The following is a 19,486-nucleotide window of genomic DNA, read 5'->3' as shown; positions in this document are numbered from 1 at the left end:
GGAATTGGTATATTCCACCTAAATTGACAAATTTAAGTGTGTAGAGTTGTTTACAGTATTCCCTTATTATCTTTTTGATGTATGCAGAGTCTGCAGTGATAGCCCCTGTTTCACTGATATGGACATGGATAATTTGTGTCTTCTCTTTTTGTCAGAGGTTTGTCAACTTTATTGACCTTTCTGAAGAACCATCTCCCTTTTTCCCTTGGTTTTTCATATAGTTAGATATTTGTTCCCTCCAAATCTCATGTTGAAAAGTGATCTCTAGTGTTGGAGATGGGATCTAGTGGGAGGTGTTTGGGTCATGGGGGTGGAACCTTCATGAGTGACGTGGTTCCCGCCCCACAGTAATAAGGGAGTTCTCCCTCTGTAAGTTTATGTGAGATCTGATTGTTAAGAGAATCTGGGACCTCACTCGTCTCTCTTGCTCCCTCTGTCTTGACCTGCCCCCTCCCCACTGGAACCTTTCTCTCTCTTGTTTGCTCCCTCTTCGCCTTCCACCATGATTATAAGCTTCCTAAGGTCTTCACCAGAAGCAGATGCTGGTACCATGCATGCTTCTTGTATGGTCTGCAGAACCATGAGCAAAAATAAACCTCTTTTCTTTCTAAACTACTAGTCCTCAGGTATTTCTTTATAGCAATGTAAAAAAGACTAATACAGCTTTCTCTATTATTTTTCTATTTTCAATTTCATTGATTTCTACTCTTTATTATTTCTTTGATTCTACTGGCTTTCAGTTTATTTTGCTCTTTTTTTCCTAGGTTCCTAACTGGAAGCTTAGATTATTGATTTTTTTCCTCTTTTCTAACATATTCATTTTAGTGCCGTACATTTCCCTCACAGCACTGCCTTCTCTCTTGCCTATACAATATATAAATATTTAAGTAATACAAATGTTTGCTATTGGGAAGATGGAGTGGATGTACTTTTCCTGATTACTCCCGTGAAGTACAACTGAAAACCCTTTGAGTTATATACAAATCAAACATAAGAAGACTCTGAAAAGTAGAGAGAAGACAGACTTGAGACCCAAAGAACAACATGGTTATGAGTTCCATATGCTCTCTTTATGACTAATTTTCTCAGATTTGGAGTTAAAGAGGCTGGCAATCCAGAAATTCCAATGGGTACTGCCATGGTTTGAATGTGTCCCCTCCAAAATTCAGGTGTTGAAACTTAATGGCCAATGTGATAGTATTAAGAAATGGGACCTGTAAGAGGTGATTAGGCCATGAGGACTCCCCCATCATGAGTGAGATTAAAGCTCTCTTACTCTCCTACTATCTGCCACGTGAGGACACAGTGTTCCTCTCCTTCAGAAGATGCAACATCAAGGCACCATCTTAGAAGCGGAGAGCAGCCTTCACCAGACACTAAATCTGCTGGCGCCTTGATCTTGGACTTTCTTGGACTCCAGAATTCTTAGACTCCAGAATTGTGACATATAAATTTCTATTTTTTTTCACTTTTGCCAATTTTATTGAACCAATAAAATTCCTACTAATAACAATGAAATAATTTCTGCAAGTATAAATGTGATACAGTTTAACAAAACCCATTGTTCTGTAACTATAGATTTTCAAAATGTCATAAAAAGTGCAGTTATGAATTGTTAACATGTTAATACACAGTTCCTTTATTCCAGCACTTTGGGAGGCCGAGGCAGGCAGATCACCTGAGGTCAGGAGTTCAAGACCAGCCTGGCCAACATGGTGAAACCCTGTCTCTACTAAAAATACAAAAATTAGCCGGGCATGGTGGTACAAACCTGTAATCTCAGCCACTTGGGGGGCTGAGACAGGAGAATTGCTTGAACCCAGGAGACAGGTTGCAGTGAGCTGAGATGGTGCCACTGCACTCTAGCCTGGGCAACAGAGTGAGACTCCGTCTCAAAAAAAAAAGAAAAAAAGAAAAAAAAGTTTGAAAACCATTAGATTCATTAGAGGACTAGTTGAACATGTTCATACCAGAGGACTGAAAGTTACTTTCACTTTTTTTGCATCATCTGAATTTTTTTTTTTTTTTTTGAGACATAGTTTCCCGCTTGTTGCCCAGGCTGGAGTGCCATGGTGCGATTTCAGCTCACTGCAACCTCCGCCTTCCGGGTTCAAGCAATTCTCCTGCCTCAGCCTCCCGAGTCGCTGGAATTACAGGCATGCATTACTATGCTCGGCTAATTTTTGTAGAGACAGGGTTTCACCATGTTAGTCCAGCTGGTCTCAAACTCCTGACCTGAGGTGATCCACTCGCCTCAGCCTCCCAAAGTGCTGGGATTATAGGCGTGAGCCACCATGCCCAGCTGCATCATCTAAAGTTTTATAGGAGTGAATTCTTATTTCTTCTGCAATTAAAAAAAGAAAACTTCTAAGTAAAGATAACTAGTTGTACACATTCATTAGTTTCTGCTTAGTCCAAACATCCTACTAAAATGATAAAAATGTAATTTTTAAAGGGAATGCGCCTATAAAAAAATCAAGAAGATGAAATAAAAAGCAGTACCTTTAGACTCTGGAAAGAAAATTAATGAGTAATAATTTTCACTGCAGAACTAGGAAAGCAGAGAAGCAAACTGATTTACAGCAAGCACAAGAATTGGCAAGCACAAGATATCTCTGGAAGCAGGGGTGAAGGCAGGCCTAAAAGAGAAAGATTCATCGCCAGTCTGTGTAAGGAGCTGTGAGATCTCCCAGTTGTCCTCCCTGACTTGCAGCAGCTAAGCAACCCCAACCCTGGCACTATACTAGAAGTTTGTTATTTGGAGAGGGAAAAGTTTCTACACTTGCAGACAACAGCAACAGCTGAAGGCAGAGGTCCTGTATTGATACTAAATATGGAGATTAAATGAAAGTATCATTTTGAGTATTAAGACTCTCAATCTTCTTCTCACTCTGCTCCTAGATCACTAGCATAAACGATTGTGTCTTCCAGGCAAGAAAAGTCATTTCTGGAAAATATGACCAGCCCAAGAAAAAAGACAGTAATATTCCTAAGAAAATGGCCCAGATAGAGGACACTATATGCACAGAGAGCTTCCAATTTGCTTTTTAGTGCCCCCTACTTTAAAAGTATCAGGAGTTAGCCAAAGATCACCAAACATTTAAAGAAAATACCTAACAAAAGAATGAAGCCAAACAAACAGAAAAAGCAAGTGGGAAGAAACTGAGTAATGAGGAAAGGGAACAAAGCATACGCATACATATATATACATACATACACATACGTAAATACACATATACACAAACAGATGCACATGTAAATATATATCAGTAATATTCTTAGAAAAAGATATTGTACCCACAAAACAAAAATGGAATATATGAAAAAAAACACTCAGAAATTTTAAAAACATTAAAAATTAAGTTAAAAATTAAAATTACAGAAACAAATAAAAGCTGACAAAAGAGTTATAAGATCACATTTTTAAATGTCCCTATCTGAGCATGGTGGCATGCACCTGTAGTCCCAACTACTCAAGAGGCTGAGGCAGGAGGATCACTTGAGCCCAGGAGTTCAAGGCTGCAGTAAGCTAGGATCACATGACTACACTCCAACCTAGGTGACAGAGCCTCGAGACCTTGTCTTTAAATAAATAAATAAATCCCTCAAAAGAAAAAAAGAACACAAAGCAAATACATAAAAAAATAGAAGACAAAAAAGAAAAAGCAAAAGATTACTCTAGGTGTACAACATCTAAATCATCAAAGAAAAAAATGGCAAAAAAAAAATAACAGAAAGTAGCTGACTCAAAGAGCCTACCAAATATGTTGCACAATGAATGAAAACAGTTCCCTCCCAAGGCACGTAATAATGAAATTTTCATACAAAGGATCAAAAACCATAATGACATCTACGTGCTCAACAGCAACACTAGACGCCAGAAGGCAACAAGGCAACACATTTTAAATTCTCAGGGAAAATAACTTCAACCTAGAATTCTATATCAAGTCGAAGTACTAATCAAAATGAGGGCAGAAATAAAATATTTTCAGGAATGGAAGCCTCAAAAAATTTTTACCTTACACATATTCTTTCTCAGTAGGAACTACGAGATTATATCAACTAAAAACAATGGAGAACATCAAGAAAGAAGACACATAAATTCAAGGAACCAGGAAACTGAACATAAGAGAGAGGCAGGCAAATGCAATTTCCAAGATGAGGATGAACAAAGAGGGATCTCATAGGATAATCAATTCAGAACAGGGTAGGTCAAAGGGTCCCAGAAGAGGCTTTAACAAGAAAATGAAATTCAGGCAACACTCATTATATGAATAATCTGAGAGGAGATTTATACAAATGAGGGAGGATTGTAAAACTAAACAATTTTTTTTAACTAACAAATTTTTAAAAGACAAAAGAGAAAATACAAAATTGTACAGGAAAAGAAAAGTAGCCAAGTTTGAAAAGGACTCTGAATTATTAAAAGCTAATTCAATTCTGTACCCTTCACAACTAAAATACAGAATAACTCACACTTAAAATACTACAAGTGGTTGATTTAACTTCTGAGTCTCATCTCCAGATAATAGCTAAAGAAATTATCTACTCTACCACCGACTTCTTATGACATAGGCTCAAAAGAGATAGTGCTTATGAAGTAACTTTCCTAACACATAAATTACTGTATGAAAGTAACTGTATTAGTTAAATATTTATAAAGACACTTAAAGTGGCAAATAATATTAAATATTCTTAATTTTAGTTATTCTGTTTTAAAGAAACTAATGGCAATCCTCCGAAGAACTCTGTGTATGGTAAGGTGAAGGAAGAGTGGACAAAAGGAGTTATTAAGGAACTGACATTTCAAGGTGACCACATACACTGTTTTTGAAGAACTGCTACGATAGACAGGAAATCTAGAGAATTACAAATCAGGACTTCAGGGCTCTCAGACTGAAGGGTGCTGAAGCACCAGCAAAGCAGTGAATTGCTTTAGTAAATGCCATGTCATCCAGGTTGCCTGCAATGTAGTAAATCATGTAACTAAAAAAAAATCTAAGTTTTTCAGCCTCTGCCCTGAAGCAGCAGCACACACTTAATGAAAATACTGACCTACCTTATCAACCATCCTTCCAACCATCTCCAACCACCCACAAAACACACTCACATTGATAACACTTTGTAACACATTCAAATGGTTATAAAAGAGCTATAAGCACAGTATAATTTTACTTCTAAGGCAATTTTATAACTGCCTCCATTTGTATAATCTACATTATAGCTATTTGGTTCAAAAATTAATTTACCTATATTTACATTATACAAATAAAAACACAGCCTACCACTTCTTTCTAGAGCAATACATTTTTATAGATAATTTAAACACGGCAATAATTCTGATAATAATCTTATCTTAAAACATAATAATGTAGTTATCAAATACATTTTGGGAAACATTCAATATTTACAAAGTTTTTACCATGTGTTTGGCATAGTAAATGTGCTGAAAAAAATTCAAATGTTCAGGGGAGAATTCTGTAAATATAAGGAAGACACATTATAAAAATAATGAAAACTGGATTGTTTTTGCAAAGTCTGAGCAGTTGGGAAGAGAAAGGAATATGGTATCAGAGTAAAGCACATGGTCATTCTGAGGAGGGTGAGACTGGAAGTGGGGCATAAATCTTGGATGTTTTAATTTTTTCATTCACTGAAGAGGTTCGTTCAATAGTTAAAAGTATAAAGGTATGAAGTATGTGGACTATTTTAACCCTCACAATACTACAAAAGCAGGTTTTTGTCTTGTTTTGAGACAGAGTCTCATTCCGTCGCCCAGGCTGGAGTGCAGTGATGCAATCCTGGCTCACTGCAACCTCAGCCTCCTGGGTTCAAGCGATCCTCCTGCTTCAGCCTCTGGAGTAGCTGGGACTACAGGCATGCACCACCACACCTGGCTAATTTTTGTATTTTTGCCCAGGCTGGCCTCAAATTTCTGAGCTCAAGCGATTGCCCCCCTCGGCCTCCCAGGGTGCTGGGGTTACAGGTGCAGGCCAATGCGCCTGGCCTGATTCTAGAGATGAGAAAATGGGGGTACAGAGGAACTAAGAAACTTGCTTAAGGTCAGCCCAAGAAATATGACTTGAAGACTTAAACTCTTCCCCACAATAACAGAATACAGCCTGGAAATAAAGTACATCCCAGCTCTGCTTTTGTAATTTACAGACAGACAAAGAACTCAAACTGAGCTAATCTGAGTCCTTTCTGCTGGAGGTAGAGAAAGGTACTCCCTTCAGGCCTGAAAGATCACATGTAGTTGCAAGTACAGACAGTCTCAAGGCCCCAGCTTAAAGAAGGCCCATACTGCCTGGGGGCAGTGGCTGACACGTGCAATCCCAGACACACACAGACACAAAGACACACACACACTCTCTCTCCCTCCCTCCCTCTCTCTCTAAATTTCAGCTCCAGGGGCCTTGGTTCCTGCATTTGTTCCTTCAATTCTCTAAGTTACCCTAGGATCCTTTTCAATAATTTGAAACAATATACAGTTTTTCCACCTAATGCTATTTTGAGTTATGCTTCTACCCTTTACAACTGAAAGACTTAAGATTCTCTGACCATGGTGCAATACTTTTATATTTTTTGAGATGGGCTCTTGCTCTGTAACCCAGGCTGGAGTACAGTGGTGCGATCTCAGCTCACTGCAACCTCCGCCTCCCAGGTTCAAGCAATTCTCCTGTCTCAGCACCCACTAATAAGCTGGGATTACAGGCACCTGCCACCATGCCTGGCTGATTTTTGTATTTTTAGTAGAGATGGAGTTTCACCATGTTGGCCAGGCTGGCCTCGAACTCCTGACCTCAGATGATCCACCCACCTCGGCCTCGCAAAGTGCTGGGATTACAGTCGTGAGCCACAGTGCCCAGCCACGGTGCAATATTTCTTAATTAACACTAGAAGTAACAATAGGGTAGTAGTAAGGATAACCACAATAAAGCCACGCTTTAAAATAACTTCCAAGTAAAAGAAAATATCAAAATGCAGTTAACATGATTATTCCTCGATAGAACTGACTTTTAAAAGAAAAAAAATGTGTACTCAATGATAATGAAAATGGTAAGTATCCAAAGCTATGGGAAGTGACTACATGTAATGAGAAGTAAACACAGCCTTAAACACTTTTATCATTAAAAAATTATAAATAAAAAATAAAAGAACTAAGAAGCTAGGATAAAGAACAAAATTAACTTTACAAAATGAGGAAGAACAGAATAGAGGTAACAGTAGAAAAAAATTAAAAACCAACAAAAATAGCAAAATGTATTGTTCAACTGAGCACTGGCTCTCTGAAACATACTACACATAATAAATAACCCATTATGTATATATGGCTTCTTTGTTCTTTTTTTTTTCCTCAGCTCATATATAAATAGGTAAATTAAAGAACTATTACACACTAATCGCAATTCAAGCAAAAATTAGGATATTCCACATGGTCAGAACCTATGAAATTCAAATGACTGAATACACCTATAATTTTCTGACGCACTAAATCTTTTCGTTGCTAAAAAAAAAAAAAAAAAAAGAGCCCTGAATGAAATAATGACCCTGACAGGTGATATTACTCGAAATATATCTACCAAGCTGCACTTATAAATATCAAAAACCTCACAAGTTTTTATTGGTTAAAAAATTTTACATAGTCCTAAAGACTACACCTTGCTAGAAGCTGTTTTCATTTCTAATGAGCAATTTGGCAATAAAGATCAAATGCCTTGAACAAAAGCATATCTTTGTTTCTGGCAATCCCATGTCACTGATAAATTTCTAAGAACTGGTAGGGCACTCACACCTGTAATCCCAGCACTTTGGGAGGCTGAGGTGGGCAAATCACTTGAGGCCAAGAGTTCGAGACTACCCTGGCCAAAATGGCGAAACCCAGTCTCTACTAAAAATACAAAAATTAGCCAGACATGGTGGTGCACACCTGTAATCACAGCTACTTGGGAGGCTAGGGCACAAGAATCGCTTGAACCTGGGAGGCAGAGGTTGCAGTGAGTCAAGATCGCACTACTGCACTCTAGCCTGGGCGACAGAGCGAGACTCCATCCAAAAAGAAAAAAACACTGTAAAAATTTGCTTACCAGGGTGTTCACAGCAACAGTATTTTATTATAACTGTAACAAACTGCAAACAAACTAAATGCTCAACCGTAAGGAACAACCAAATAAATCCTAGACTCTTCATTTTCTCTCATACCTCCACATCTAATCCAGGTGGCTCTATCTTCAAAACACGGGATATCCAGAATCTGGCCACCGCTTAGCACCTCCAGCACTGCCACCCTAGTCCAAGCCACTGTTATCTTTCATCTGGATTTCTGCCTCCTTGCTGACTCTTGCCACCTCACACAATAGCCAGAGTAATCCTTTAAAACCCAAGTCAGATTATGTCAATCCTCTGCACAAAAATACTCCAGTGTCTCCCCATCCCTCTTTAAAACAAAAGCCAGAAACCACAGGTCAGTGGTTATGAGGCAGTTTATGATTCTGTCCCAACCTCATGCCACCCCATTATGCTCTCATCTTCTACAGCCCTCTGCACTCCAGCTATAGTAAACCTACGTATCAGGTACACTCATGCCTCAGGGCCTTTACAGTTACTGCTCCCTGTGCCTGAATATGTTTTTCCCCCAGAGATCCTCATGGCTTGCTCCTTCACTTTCTGCTTGAATTGTCACCTTGTCAGTGAGGTCATCCTTAAAACCCGATTTAAAATAGCAACTATAGATAGGTGTCCACCCCATAATCTCTATCAGTTTTTGTACTCCATTTTTTTCCATTACACTCAATGCCCTAACATATTATGTATTTTACTTGTTTACTATCTCTCCCAAATAGAATAATAAGGCCCCTAAAAGCAGGGATTTTTATCTTATTTCTTCACTGCTGTACCCCCAGAATAGTGTCCGGAAGAGTGGGTCCTCATTAAATATTTGAGTGATTTTTGGAATACTGGGTAATAATTTAAAATCATGTTACAAAAAATTTTAATGTGATGTTAGAAACTGGTGGAAATGGAAAGGGCACCTTATCAAAGAATATGTAACCCATGGATCAAGAAGAAATCATATGGGAAATTAAAATACATTTTTCACTGAATGTTAACAAGAACACTTCAAAATCAGTGGGATTCAGGTAAAGGAATTCTTGGAGGAAAATGTGTAGCTTTAAAACTTTGTATTAGAACATCAGAAAGGTTAAAATCAAAACAATATAAAAATGAATGTTCCAAATTTTGTGTCTAAAACAAATACATAAATAAAAGACATTAACACTTTTTTCTGGTTATTTCTAGTGGTAAGATTACAAGCGATTTGCGAATTTTTTTTTTTTTTTTTTTGAGACAGAGTCTCACTCTGTCTGTCAGGCCGGAGTGCAGTGGTGTGATCTCGGCTCACTGCAAGCTTCGCCTCCCAGGTTCACGCCATTCTCCTGCCTCAGCCTCCCGAGTAGCTGGGACTGCAGGCGCCCATCACCACGCCTGGCTACTTTTTTGTATTTTTAGTAGAGATGGGGTCTCACCGTGTTAGCCAGGATGGTCTAGATCTCCTGACCTCGTGATCTGCCCGCCTCGGCCTCCCAAAGTGCTGGATTACAGGCGTGAGCCACCGCTTTTCTGTATGTTAGTTTTTCTCTAGTGAAGAGGTATTATTTTTATAATTTAAAAAAAAGGTTTTAAAAAACTTCTTTTCCCTCTGGTTGAATTCTAACTGCTGGCCTCTTCCTCTGCCTGTCTCTTAAAATACTTGCTCCTCTGGATCCCATCCTTGTCTTTCGTCAATCTATATTCATCCTTTAGTAATCTTATCCACTTTCGGGAATCATTTATAACCTGCAAATTGATTTCTCAGTTTTTTGTAATATCCTGAATTAGAGACTCATGTTTTCAACCACTTAAAGGATACTTCTATCCAGATGGAAATCCTATAGCCACTCAAATTTAACAGGCCTAAAAGGAACTCATTATCATTTCCTAAAACTTGTTCTTTTCAGCTTTAATACTGGTTAAAGACATCATTATGTACCCAGGTTCTCAATTCTATCAGTTCTACCTTAGAAACCTCAATCAAATCTAACTTTTCTTCTCTCTCACCAATGCCATATTTTCAACGTAGGCATCTTCTATCAGTTATATTTTAAAAGAATCCTAACTTATTCTCCTGCTATCACACTCTCCTCCTTAAGAACTGAATCCTGATCAGGGTTGCTGCATACAGCCTGGAGTCTGAACCACTAGAGAAGGTCGCCATCCATGTAAACTACGAGCGTTAATTGTGCCCAATGGCCTAATCATGATACTCCCCCTGCTTTCAAACTTCATTAGATACAACAAACCTACAGCACTATAAAATCCTTCAACTGACTCCACTTTCGATTTTTCTAGCTTCAGGTTCTCATCATTCCTCTATGCACCCTACAATCCAGACATATTTAACTTTTCAGTATGCCCTATCAAAACCCAAGCTTTTGTGGATTTTTCTTTAGTCTATAGTGCCCTCTCTCCATAAAACTTCTAAATCCTTCAAAATACAGTTCAAATGTATCCTCCTCTGTGAAGCATTTTTTGACTAGCCTAGACAAAGACACTTCACTAAGCATTTTGTTAACAGTTCTATCACTGAATTTGTTGCACTGTATAATAATCACATATATCCATATCTCAAATTCAATGGAGAGTTGAGCAGTGCATAAAGAAGCCCCACATTTGAACCCTGAATATCTACAATGCCCAGCCCCTAAAAGGGGCTCAATTCATGTTTATAAATACTATACTTACCATATGCATTAGTACAACTTTTTAAAAGTAAATAAAAACTGAGTTTTAAAAAAAAGTTACATGTTCAGCTGTCAATCTAAGTCTATAATCCATGTGGCAGACAGAACTGATGTGACTATTCTTGATTCCTACACTTTCTGGTGTTTAAACCTTTGTATAATTCCCTTCCCTTGAACATGAACTGGACCTATGACTTGCTTCTAATCAATGAAATACAGCAAAGGCAATGAGTAGTATGTGATTACATGTAGACGATTATGTAAGAACATAGCACCAGTTCACCTTTGATAGACTGTCTTCCTTTGCTGACTTTGAAGAATCAAGCTGCTCTGAACCGAACAGACATAAGGAAATGAATTCAGCCAATAACCCAAGGAAGTCTGGGGGCAGACCTCTACCCAGTTGAGTCTCCAGATAACAACCCCACCCTGGCCTACACTTTGACTGCAGTCTTACAGAGGACACAGCTAAGTTGTACCCAGCCTCTTGACCCATAGAAGTTGCGAGGTAATAAATGTGTTGCTTAGAACCACTAAATTTGTAGTCATTTGTGAATAAGCAGCTTAGAAAATGAATAAAATTAAAAAAAGAAAATGAATAAAATCAGAACCTAAGGTATTTCTGAACCCTTTGTTCACAAAAAGGCCTATGTTTTGTCCAATTTCTAAACAAATGTCATGTATGCGCAAAATTAAAACACAGACTAACATTTCAAATAGACAATAGTTCTTAAGAATATTTACATAAGGTAAAACTTAGGAAGTAATTTGCTACATAAAGCAGTTCCTACACTCTCTTTTAACACATTTGCCAATATACCCAATTGACATAATACTTACTACATGTAATAAGTTTAATATTAGGGCAATTCTCCTTACAAACCCAAATAATAATAAATAGTTTAAAAGCTGATATCTAATTAATGATATTTGGCAACCAGAAGAACTTACTTACTGGTCACCAGGCAAAGCAATCAAATTGGAGGAGAGCAAGAGACTTGCTGGAGATGTGCCTGAGGGAGTAAGACACTACCTTACAACAACAGGGCTCTTACTCCCTTGGGCACTGCACCAGCCAGCAAAGCATCAAAATACCAGGTTCTTAGGTCACACTGCTCTCAGATCAGGTGATGCCCTGTGCAACTCACCAATCCTCCCCACCTTGCAGTCAAGAATAGTTCCAAAAAATTCCCAAAGCAGAAACTTCCATGACACAGGCCACACTTACACATAGCAAAACATATAACACGAAGGTATGAAATTACAAGTGAGAAACAATAACCACCAAAATTCTTATTACTTCAGGAGTGGCAGGGGTTGTGGTTAGAAGGCTCATTTTTCTTAGAGGCAAACATTCCTCTTCTGCCACTCCCCGTAAAAGCCTTCAATGGCACAAAATAACATTCAGGAATAGGAAGTAGATTAATTACAGTATCCCAAATTCAAACATTTTGGCACTTGATATTGGTAAGAAGTGATAACTGAGACAGATTCCATAATGGTTAATTGATGAAGATAACACCATAAAACTTCACATCTGCCTTAAAAATTAAGACAAATCTTCCTAGAAATACAGGTCTTATTCAACATATTCAGTTTTAAGAGATAACCCACACTCCTTCAATATAAGAAAACATGTTTCACAAGTAACAAGGCACCTGAATCACAATCAGACTACTGAAATACTCATGAGCAAGCCACACCCAAAAAAGCTCAAGAAAATCAGGAGGCCAAAAGCAACCCAACACCACTGGCTGTCTTAGATTAAGTCATTTTACATTTTCACTTCCGGACTGAAGGATACATTATAGAAGTCCACACGATTTCTCTGGAAATAATCTCCATGTGTTGGTATATTTCTATAGCCCAATTCATCTACCCCATCCTTGCTGCATCATTAAAGGCTATTTTACCACTCATATTATGCTCTTACGAACAATAGCTACTTGATAGTGGAAAAAAAAGTATTTGTAAATTAAAGCCAAACAAACCCTAAGATACCATCAAGATTTTTAAATATTAGGAAATACGCTTAAGACCTGTTTTAAAACAAAGGTGATGGACAACACTAGCAGTAGTCAAGAAAGCGTCTGTTCACTTTAACACTCCTCAGTCTGAAAAGAGTAACAAGGACAAGATTTACTTCACCTAAAAACTCCTATATAATCATATTCTGATGTCCGGCAACTCAATTCTAGGAAATTTCTATACACTGAAATATCTGGATTAGGCATTTTTCTTCCAGTTCTCTAGAGAGAATAAGAGTGTATATAGCCAAAATAGATGTCCAAAAGACAGCAAAACATAAAACCAACACAGAAAACTTCCTAGTTCAATATGGCAATTCATTACGAGGGAACTACTAACAATTCCACTTGCTAGACTCTTAAGTGTTAAAAATAAAAGGGGGGGACTGTTTTTCATTTTCTATAAATTACATGACAGCTCACAAGAGAATAATTTTGAATCTTATTAGTACCATATTTTCTTATTAGGAGACATTAATAATATAAACAACAATTAAAACAACAGTTTTACAAAAAACAATATGAACTTTTCATTAATTCTGAAATAATTCTTTTATCAATTTTCAGATGGAGTTATTTGTATATAACCATTTACACAACGTGTAACTGAATAAACACAATAATGCTGTAACAGATACTAAAAAATTAAGTAAATGTGAAGTACAGTCAAGTCTAACTTTTTAAATTATAAGATTCTTCATCTAGCTCCCTAAATCTCAAGATGATGAGAAACATGCTTCTATCGTTTTCCTAATAACCCATCCACTAAAATATAGGTAAAAATCTCAGTAAGGCAATGCCACTAAGATGGGTTTTTACACCCTAGAAGAAAACCTAGGCAATACCATTCAGGACATAGGCATGGGCAAGGACTTCATGTCTAAAACACCAAAAGCAATGGCAACAAAAGCCAAAATTGACAAATGGGATCTAATTAAACTAAAGAGCTTCTGCACAGCAAAAGAAACTACCATCAGGGTGAACAGGCAACCTACAGAATGGGACAAAATTTTTGCCACCTACTCATCTGACAAAGGGCTAATATCCAGAATCTACAATGAACTCAAACAAATTTACCAGAAAAAAACAAACAACCCCATCAAAAAGTGGGCGAAGGATATGAACAGACACTTCTCAAAATAAGACATTTATGCAGCCAAAAAACACATGAAAAAATGCTCATCATCACTGGCCATCAGAGAAATGCAAATCAAAACCACAATGAGATACCATCTCACACCAGTTAGAATGGCAATCATCAAAAAGTCAGGAAACAACAGGTGCTGGAGATGACGTGGAGAAAATAGGAACACTTTTACACTGTTGGTGGGACTGTAAAGTAGTTCAACTATTGTGGAAGTCAGTGTGGCGATTCCTCAGGGATCTAGAACTAGAAATACCATTTGACCCAGCCATCCCATTACTGGGTATATACCCAAAGGATTATAAATCATGCTGCTATAAAGACACATGCACATGTATGTTTATAGCGGCACTATTCACAATAGCAAAGACTTGGAACCAACCTAAATATCCAACAACGATAGACTGGATTAAGAAAATGTGGCACATATACACCATGGAATACTATGCAGCCATAAAAAATGATGAGTTCATGTCCTTTGTAGGGACATGGATGAAGCTGGAAACCATCATTCTCAGTAAACTATCACAAGGACAAAAAACCAAACACCGCATGTTCTCACTCATAGGTGGGAATTGAACAATGAGAACACATGGACACAGGAAGGGGAACATCACACTCTGGGGACTGTTGTGGGGTGGGGGATGGGGGGAGGGATAGCATTAGCAGATATACCTAATGCTGAATGACGAGTTAATGGGTGCAGCACACCAGCATGGCACATGTATACATATGTAACAAATCTGCACGTTGTGCACATGTACCCTAAAACTTAAAGTATAATAACAATAAAATAAAATAAAAATTTTTTTAAAAAAAAGATGGGTTTTTACATAAGTGTACTTCATCTCCCTGTCTTAACAGAGATTTCAGGATGTGGCACTTTCATCTGATCCTGTCATATAATAAGAACAGGTAATTTCTCTGATCCCTTTCCAGCAATTCTCAACTGAGGTTCCTCATCTGAATCACCAAACACAGGAAATTATTTCAGTAACTTTTCTCAATTGTTCCAAGAATGATACATAATTAAAACCGTCCTAAATGCGCTGGTGCTAAAAGTTAAAATTCATTGCACACTACGGCACAATTCTCTCCAGAAAGCCAAGTAAGAAAGGCTGCTATAAGTTCCTCAGAAAGTGTCACTGTACTACTAGGCCCCAGTCACCCAACCCCAAAAGCACTAAAAGAACTATAATGAGTGCACAAATCTAGAACTTAGATAAGAAAAAAGATAAATGCTTTATCTCCAACCTTAAGCAACTAGGTATTTTTACTTACTTACTAGGAACAGCATGGCGCTCAACTGTCTCTTGCTCTGAATAGAATGCATTTACTTAACAAAATAAACCCATAGAAATACAACGTTTCTCAAAGGGAATTATCAGCTCTTAGAAAATGAATTTTTAAAAATCAGCATATTAAATAAATATTAACTATTAACTTGACAAGGCTTTTCCTATTCACCCTTCTTTTTTTTTTTTGAGACGGAGTCTCGCTCTGTCGCCCAGGCTGGAGTATAGTGGCGCAATCTCAGCTCATTGCAAGCTCCGCCTCCCGGGTTCACGCCATTCTCCTGCCTCAGCCTCTCCGAGTAGCTGGGACTACAGGCGCCCGCCACCACGCCCGGCTAATTTTTTGTATTTTTAGTAGAGACGGGGTTTCACCGTGGTCTCGTACCCTTCTTTAGTAAACTTAAATATTCATCTTTTGATAACTGCTAAATGCAAATTTTCACTTTAAAAAGATAAAGATAAATATTAAAAACCAGTTTGCCCTTCATTCTCGCACTAATCACCAATTCTCAGAAACTGCCTTTTATATTCTTCAGTGCGGACTACAGCAACTTCAACTGCTGGGTTAGTTGTGATCAAATCACTTTAAAGACACCAGTACAGTTCTTTTACTCAAAAGCAAATGACTTTTAAAAATGGCCCAACTTTAAGAGGGATGAATATTTTTAAGAAGCAAACATTACTTTAAAACAAGGTAGCTAATTAAAAGTCAAGCGTCGTTCCATATTGAATGTACAAAGCGTTACTAAAAAGATGGGAAAAACGAAACATGACATTCCTATTCTTAATTTATGCTGGCGTGTATGCTGATAGTACAGAACATCAGAACAGATAAATTACTACGTATTCCACTTTACTAAGCCTCCACTCAAAGTTTCTACGTTTACAAATATATAAGTAAAAGAGGCACAAAAATGTAGGGGACGGTGTTTTCGCTGCTCATCTGTGCTCAGTTGCGAATTCTTCTAATATCAGATACATAATGCGATGAAATGGGAATGCTTATCTTCTATACTTCTATTTATTTTCATAAAGTGGGGAGGGGAGGTGGTCTTGATTCATTTACTATTAGTGTTTTGCAATAAAGTAGATCAGCATAAAACATAACTGAAGAATTCATTTTCCCCAGGATAACGCACCGTTCCTCCTGTTTCTATAGTAAAGCACATCATTTTGCTATTAAAAATGTCCACTTTTCACAACTGACTTTTCCTTAACTCTAGTCAACACTGCTCTTCAAAAGAACCTAGCCAATTACTGTACCTTGCAGGCAGATGTGCAAAATTTTTACTTCCTTAAGAAACTTTTCCATTTTTTAAATGCTTTCCAAATTAAGCAGGACTCACATTAACTGTGATCTTAAGTAGCAGTTTAGTGAGGTTTAAAAACAAACTTTTCATTAACGCATTCATCCAATTAAAGTGACATAGTAAGTGGGACTACTGACACAGATTTCAGGATTACAGCTTTATATTAAAAGTCGGTCCAAAGATGGTAACTCAGAGTCCATTTGAGACCCTTTGACTTTGGGCTTTTAAAAATTGTTCCCCACTCGAGTCTCCAGATAGAACTACACTTAGCAACGGGTCTCCTCCTGACTTCCTGGTACTAAAAGCCACAACCACAAGGGCTGTTTCGTGGGTTTGCTGTAAAACAACATTTGCTCCAGTCAACTCACTGGAAAATAGACTATCTCTACTGGGCAGCCGCTGATGTGCGGGTGCTCACGATGTTTAAAAACAAAACCACGTGTCTACGCGGTAGCCACACCGCAGGTGTTAAGTGCCCGGTTTCTTCCCAGGATGGAGACCGGCGCGGGCTGGGCCGGGAAGCAGCCCCCGGAGCCCCGGCCGAAGGAGAAAAGGAGAAGGGTAAAAATAGCCGGCGGCCACGCCCCACGTGCAGCCGCGGGAGGACCCAGCGCGGGCGCGTGGAGAGGGGTCCGTACCTCCAAACATGTGCGGTGAGAGGTGAGCTAGTAAGAAGCCGATCACCAGGCGCGGCCCGCCGGGGCTCCCGCCCACCGGCCGCCGCCATCCTCAGGGCTGCTGTGCACCGAGTCCTGCGAGCCGTAGCGGCCGCTGCTGCTGTTCGGGATGCTGAAGGACTGCGCCGCGCGGGCCCCCGACGCCACGCACCCCCCGAGGAAACAGCTGCGCGAGGCTGCCGGGGCCGCCGCGGCGCCGCCCGAGGCGCTGGGCTGGTGCACGCTGGGCACCTGAGCCGGGAACCTCCCCGCGGCGGCGGCGGCGGCGGCGGCGGCCCCTGGCTCCCGGCCCCCGGCCCTGGTCCTGGTCCGCTGCTACTGGAAGGTAGATCCGAGCCCGAGTACGCGCGCGTGCGCCGTTAGCGGCGGCCAAGCCGCTCTGCTTGGCGCTCATGGCCGCCCTGCCCCGTACCCGTCCGCGCGCTGCGCCCCGAGAGCCTAGAGGCCAGGAGCGAACGCGGGAGCTAGAGGGCAGGGCCGAGGCGCCGCGGCCGGCCCAGAGAGGCCCGCGCACGTCCAGGGCCGCCGCCCGGCGCCCCGAGAGGCAGTCGGCGCCCGGCGCGCTCCTCTCGGGGCGGTGGGCAAGGCTGGCTGCCTGACGCGGGCGCGGGAGACGAGGAGACGCGGAGAGGAAGGTGTCCCGGCTGCAGGCACCCCTCGCTGGCTCCAGCAGGAAGGGGCGGCTCAGGTGGCCGTGCGACCGCGGCTGGTTTCGGTTCTGGTGCGCCACGACGGGCCGCTGCCGTTTTCTGCCGCCGCGCTTGGCGCCCCGGGCTTCGGCACCGCCTCCTCTCGGGCGGCCGCTGCTACCTCCGCCATCCTCCGGCTCCCATGGCGACTGGCGGCTGAGTGGGAGGCGCCCGCCCAGACTCCGCCGGGGCCACCTTCCCTCCTCCCCTAGCCACCCAGCTGTTATTAATGGAGAAAGAGGAAAAACGGGTGGCGCGGGAGGGGAGGACGAAGAATGGGAGGGAGAGAAGGGGTGGCGCGCGCTTCCCAGCAACCGTCGCTTCGCTCCCCCTGCGAGATTAATTTCACAGGGGATTAACTTCTCATTTACAAATAAAAATGTAAGTTTAGAACAGAATGTTTTAAAAAGGTAAAAGCATTCACTGCATACTATGTGCCAGCACTGTACTTAGGACATATGACTGTACATGTGAGTGCTTATCTCACTTCTCTTGTAGAATGGTTATTATTAAACTCATTTGAGAGGTGAAGTGATTGACAGCCGTTGAAGGATTACTTGAGAACATGGAAACTATAACTTGCAGAGTCAGAATTTGAGTTCAATTCTGACATCAAAGCTATGCTTTTCCTACTATGTCAACCTGCATAATAAAACTACACTTCTGAAACGTGGAAAGATGTTTCTGATGTTCAGTGATGTATATTACATTAACATTGATAATGTGATCTCATTAGGTAGTATTGAGTAACTCTAATTTCATGTTTTAAATGCCTAGGGGGAGGACTGGAAAGATAATCACCAACATTTTTTTTTTTTTTTTTGAGATGGAGTTTCGCTCTTGTCGCCCAGGCAAGAGAGCAGTCGTGTGATCTTGGCTCACTGCAGCCTCTGCCTTCCGATCTCAAGTGATTCTCCTGCCTCAACCTCCTGAGTAGCTGGCATCACAGGCGCCTGCCACCACGCCTAGCTAATTTTTGTATTTTTAATAGAGATGTGGTTTCACCATGTTGGCCAGGCTGGTCTCGAACTCCTGACCTCGTGGTCCGCCCGCCTTGGCCTCCCAAAGTGCTGGGATTACAGGCGTGAGCCACTGCACCTGGCCAATCACCAAAATATTAAAAATGGTTAGCTCTAAGAGATGCTTACTTTCTCTTTTCAACTCTTTATTTTTTGACTTATCCCCCCCGGTGATTTCACATTAGTTTTCCAGAATGTATAGTGTTATTATTAAAAAACCTCTGAGACATGAACATTCTGTTGGAAATTTTTTTCTGTTGTTATTTTTTCTTTGTCTTTGAACTTTTAAAAATAGCTTGCGGATTGGAAACAATTGGTCAATTAAATCTTCTGCTTGGTTAAAATTGTAATGGGCACAGGTGCTATTATTCCATTCTGTTCCAGTTTTTATAATATATTTTATATATTTTATGAAGGAATAAATTCAAGGATCTAAATGAAGTGAATTATGAAATGTTTCTATAAATCTTTGTATTTTTCTATTAATCACCATATTTTAATTATATACTTTTATATTGACTTACTATTATTTATATTACAGAAT

General features: G+C 40.0%; 2 pseudogenes; one reads left to right on the top strand and one right to left on the bottom strand.

Moving 5' to 3' along the window:
• Nucleotides 1–19,486, top strand: part of LOC129490744 (probable C-mannosyltransferase DPY19L2) — a 53,324-nt pseudogene that overhangs the window by 18,385 nt on the left and 15,453 nt on the right.
• On the bottom strand, nucleotides 15,582–18,183 carry LOC129490099 (E3 ubiquitin-protein ligase ZNRF2-like; annotated as a pseudogene).

The sequence above is a fragment of the Symphalangus syndactylus genome, chromosome 9 (genome assembly GCF_028878055.3).
Source record: "Symphalangus syndactylus isolate Jambi chromosome 9, NHGRI_mSymSyn1-v2.1_pri, whole genome shotgun sequence".
In the NCBI taxonomy this organism is placed as follows: domain Eukaryota; kingdom Metazoa; phylum Chordata; class Mammalia; order Primates; family Hylobatidae; genus Symphalangus; species Symphalangus syndactylus.
The sequence above is the reverse complement of the archived record's forward strand: the minus strand, read 5'-3'. Positions and strand labels throughout refer to the sequence as shown.